This window comes from Arachis ipaensis, chromosome B10 (assembly GCF_000816755.2).
Source record: "Arachis ipaensis cultivar K30076 chromosome B10, Araip1.1, whole genome shotgun sequence".
NCBI lineage: Eukaryota > Viridiplantae > Streptophyta > Magnoliopsida > Fabales > Fabaceae > Arachis > Arachis ipaensis.
Window position 1 is genome coordinate 38,372,772 of NC_029794.2, and position 5,602 is coordinate 38,378,373.

The following is a 5,602-nucleotide window of genomic DNA, read 5'->3' on the forward strand; positions in this document are numbered from 1 at the left end:
TCTTTTCTTCTACTAACACAAGGACCTCTATACTGTGGTATAAAGGATCCATATTATTATTATTATTATTTTTTTTTTCTGTGCCCTCTTCTTTGTCATATGAGCAGGAGCAAGGACAAGAATATTCTTGTTGAAGCAGATCCACAACCTGAAAGGACTCTGAAGAAAAAACTAAGAGAAGCTAAATTACAACAATCCAGAGATAACCTTTCAGAAATTTTCGAACAGGAATCATAGTCCTGGATATTGGAAAAGAAGAGGATGAATCCATCATCTTAGGAAGACCTTTCCTGGCCACAGCAAGAGCTATGATTGATGTTGACAGAGGTGAAATAGTCCTTCAATGGAATGAGGACTCCCTTGTGTTTAAAACTCAAGGATCTCTCTCTGCAACCATGGAGAGAAAGCATGAAAAGCTTCTCTCAAAGCAGAGTCAACCCAAGCCCCCATAGTCAAACTCTAAGTTTGGTGTTGAACTCCCATATCCAAACTCTAAGTTTAGTGTTGGAGAGTCTCAACAATGCTCTGAACATCTGTGAGGCTCCATGAGAGCCCACTGTCAAGCTATTGACATTAAAGAAGCGCTTGTTGGGAGGCAACCCAATTTTTATTTATCTAACTATATTTTTCTTAGTTATATGTCTTTATAGGTTCATGATCATGAGGAGTCACAAAATAAATATAAAAATTGAAAACGGAATAAAAAACAGCAGAAGAAAAATCACACCCTGGAGGAGCATCTGCCTGGCGTTCAACGCCAGAACAGAGCATGGTTCTGGCGCTGAACGCCCCAAAATGGGCAGCATTCTGGCGCTGAACGCCCAGAACAAGCATGGTTCTGGCATTCAACGCCAGAAATGGCTAGTAAATGGGCGTTGAACGCCCAAAATGGGCACCAACCTGGCGCTGAACGCCCAGAGTTGTGTGCAAGGGCATTTTACATGCCTAAATTGGTGCAGGGATGTAAATGCCTTGACACCTCAGGATCTGTGGACCCCACAGGATCATCTCAGGAACTGTGGACCCCACAGGATCATCTCAGGATCTGTGGACCCCACAGGATCCCCACCTACCTCATCATCTCTCTTTCCATTCATGATCATCCCTTCTGTTTTCCATTTACCACTCACATCCATACACCCACTACCTTCAAAATTCAACATCTCTCTCCCACCCAATCCCACCCATATGGCCGAAACCTTTCCCCCCTCCCTTCCCTATATAAAGCCCTCCATTCTTCATCAAATTCACACAACACACCCCTCTACACCCTTCTTGGCCGAAACACTTCCCCCTCTCCCTCTCCTCCATTTCTTCTTCTTCTTCATCTATCCTTTCTTTTATTGCTCGAGGGCGAGCAAAATTCTAAGTTTGGTGTGGTAAAAGCATAAGCTTTTTGTTTTTCCATTACCATTGATGGCACCTAAGACCGGAGAATCCTCTAGAAAGGGGAAAGGGAAGACAAAAGCTTCCACATCCGAGTCATGGGAGATGGAAAGGTTCATCGCCAAAGCCCATCAAGACCACTTTTATGATGTTGTGGCCAAGAAGAAGGTGATCCCTGAGGTCCCTTTCAAACTCAAAAGAAATGAGTATCCGGAGATCCGACATGAAATTCAAAGAAGAGGTTGGGAAGTTCTAACAAATCCCATCCAACAAGTCAGCATCCTAATGGTTCAAGAGTTCTATGCTAATGCATGGATCACCAAGAACCATGATCAAAGTAAGAACCCGGATCCAAAGAACTATGTTACAATGGTTCGGGGAAAATACTTAGATTTTAGTCCGGAGAATGTGAGATTAGCGTTTAACTTGCCCATGATGCAAGGAGATGAATGCCCCTACACTAGAAGGGTCAACTTTAATCAAAGGTTGGACCAAGTCCTTATGGACATATGTGTAGAAGGAGCTCAATGGAAGATTAACTCCAAAGGCAAGTCGGTTCAACTAAGAAGATTGGACCTCAAGCCTGTAGCTAGAGGATGGTTGGAGTTCATTCAATGCTCAATCATTCCCACTAGCAACCGATCTCTGAGGGACTTGAGCAGAAATCAGATTCAGAGGTTGAAGAAGGACTGCTGATGCTGTTGGATTCTGACCTCTCTGCACTCAAAATAGATTTTCTGGAGCTACAGAACTCAAAATGGCGCGCTTCTAATTGCGTTGGAAAGTAGACATCCAGGGCTTTCCAGCAATATTTAATAGTCCATACTTTGACCAAGAATAGACGACTTAAACTGGCATTCAACGCCAGCTTTCTGCCCAAATCTGGCGTCCAGCGCCAGAAAAGGAGCCAAAACCAGAGTTGAACGCCCAAACTGGCACAAAAGCTGGCGTTCAACTCCAGAAAGGACCTCTACACGTGTAACACTTAAGCTCAGCCCAAGCACACACCAAGTGGGCCCCGGAAGTGGATTTATGCATCAATTACTTACTCCTATAAACCCTAGTAGCTAGTTTATTATAAATAGGACCTTTTACTATTGTATTAGGTATCTTTGATCAGTTGTATGCTATCTTAGATCACGTTTGAGGGCTGGCCTCTCGGCCATGCCTGGACTTTCACTTATGTATTTTTAACGGTAGAGTTTCTACACTCCATAGATTAAGGTGTGGAGCTCTGCTGTTCCTCAAAGATTAATGCAAAGTACTACTGTTTTCTATTCAATTCATCTTGTTTCGCTTCTAAGATATTCATTCGCACTTCAACCTGAATATGATGAACGTGACAATCATCATCATTCCCTATGAACACGTGCCTGACAACCATTTCCGTTCTACCTTCGACTGAATGAGTATCTCTTAGATCTCTTAATCAGAATCTTCGTGGCGTAAGCTAGAATGATGGCGGCATTCAAGAGAATCCAGAAGGTCTAAACCTTGTCTGTGGTATTCGTTAGTTATGCGAAGTTGTGAAGATATGTTTAGACCATGGTCCTGTGCATCCGTTTTTGGTGCCATTGCCAGGGAATCAATTTCGAACAACAATTCACAACCTGAATAGCAATTTCGCATACCACATGCTATTTGAGGGAATAAGTGCAGGTTTATATGATGAAATCCACTCAATTTCAACCAAAAATTATCGTAAAATATGGATTCATCAATTCCCCCACACTTAAACACTAGCATGTCCTCATGCTAATCACATTCAAAGGAGATGAATAAAAGGGCAAACAATTTATTCGATGTACTAGTTATATGCATGCAACTACTCTAGATATCACCTACTGATGTCTACTCTATCTAAATTTGGTAGAAATAAACTACAAAATTCCAATAAATCTCAAGAAAACCCTAGGGCCAAGGCAAAAAGTCAATGCACTATGATCAATGTCCAAAGAATTGAATCGAGATTTTCAAAACTAACCAACAAATAACTTGCACGAAGGTATAATAAAAGGAACAAGAACATAGAATTGAGCGATCGAATGATAATGGCCAATTCGCATAGGTTAGGAATTTGATCATCAAAATGGAATTGGCGTTGTGAGTATAGTCCTAACCCAACAAATTGACCATCAATCAAATGTTATCACAATACAAAACAAATTATAACCGAGAGTATTTAGCTCCTGGGTCGTCTTCCCTAGGAGTTGCAATGAAATGTATAATTATTGGCTATGAGAGAAAGCATGGGGGATTGGGAACGAAAGAGATCAAGAGATGCAAATAGCAAGGAATTGAAACAAGCATGCAAGAAATTGAAAAGAAAGCAATTAAAGGACACTTGGCAAGAAGTGGGTAATCTAGGTTTCCTATCCTAGTTGTGGACCACAAAGATGGCAATTGTGTGGAATCAATCCAAATTAATCAATCCTCCTTGAGAATTAGTCAAAAGCATAATTGATCTCAATCCATAAGTCCTAGTCAACTCACTAATTAGTTAGTGAAAGACTAGCGTCAATGGAAATGAAACCAATTAATTATTCTCACACAATGCAGAATGGACATCCACAACTCAATCCCATCCAAACACCCAATTTCTCAACCAAGAGTGTGGAAACTAAACATGCAAGAAATTAAACATCAAAGCAATAAAAGTTAAAGCAATTAAATGCAAGGAAAAGAAATGGCAAAAAAGTAACTTAACATGCAAGAAAGTAAATGAAAGCAAGCAAAAGTCAAAACAATAAAACTTCAAAAGCAAGAAACCTCTTGGCAAGTAATTGAGGACTAAGGCTACCTATCCTAGCCATTGACCACAAACATATGATGATTATGAAGAGTTAATCCTACTTAGTCAATTTTACATCGAAGATAAGTCAAATAGGCATAGTTAATTTCAATCCCTAAGTCCTATGTCAACACTAAGGGGTCACATAGAGTCAAGGGAGACCAAATCAACTAACTACTCTAATATATGAAACAAGAATAGACATCAAGGACTCAAGGGACACCAAAGTCAACAATTCCAAGCCAAGAGTGAAGAAAAGCTATGTAAAAACTAAGCCAAGCATTTTATTAAACACTTGGAGTGCATGAAAATAAAATAATATTAAATTACATTAAAAATAAATTCTATAACTACCAAAGCAAGAAAATAACAATAACAATTAAAGAAAGCAATAAATGAAAATAAAACATAAATTGCATTAATTAAAAGTAAAATTAACAAAGAGTGTCATAAAACATAAAATGACAAAATAAAGGAAATAACAAGAGAAAGGAAGAAGAACAAGAAGCAATAACAATAAATGACAAGGAAAAGTAAATGGAAACAAGAATTAAAAGTAGAAATTACAAGAAATTAAACTAAAGAACCCTAATTCTAGGGAGAGGGGGAGCTTCTCTCTCTAGAGAACAACCTACATAATGCTAATCTAACCCTAATTTCTCCCCCCTTCACATAGAGTAAGGCCTTCCTTCATATAGCACTCAATCAGCTTCAGAAAGCCCCAAAATTGGGCCCTAGAGGCCCAAAAATCGCCCCCAGCGATTTGCAATAAACGAGTCACGTGCTGGGACATGTGCGGAGCACAGGTGTGTGCGTACGCACACATGCTGGTTTTCTTCTTGTGCATACCCACAGGTTGTCGTGCATACGCACACATGGTTTTGTGGCTTTTGTGCGTACGCACAGGTGGTTGTGCGCACGCACACTCCAATGTGTGCTTCTCCTTTGTTTTCTTCATGTTTTCTCCCTTTGTACATGCTTCCTTCCACTTTTGCCTTGTCAAACTCGCTGCTAGGACCTAAAATCACTTAACAAACATGTCATGGCATCGAATGGCATAAAAGTGGGATAAAAGTGATTAAAATAAGCACAAAATAGCATGTTTTCACATTTAGGCACAATTAGGGGAGAGAACACAAAAGCATGCTATTTGGATGAATAAATGTGGGTTTATATCATGAAATCCATTCAAATCAAACCAAAATATACCGGAAAATATGGACTCATCAATTTCCCCACACTTAAACAGTAGTATGTCCTCATGCTAATCACAAGCAAAGGAGAAGGATAAGGAGGGAAAGCAATTTATTTAATGCGACTAACTACATGCATGCAACTATACTAAATACTATCTATCTATATCTATATTATGATTCCTATTGATTTGGTGAAAACAAACAATCAAATTTCCAAGCAAGAATATGG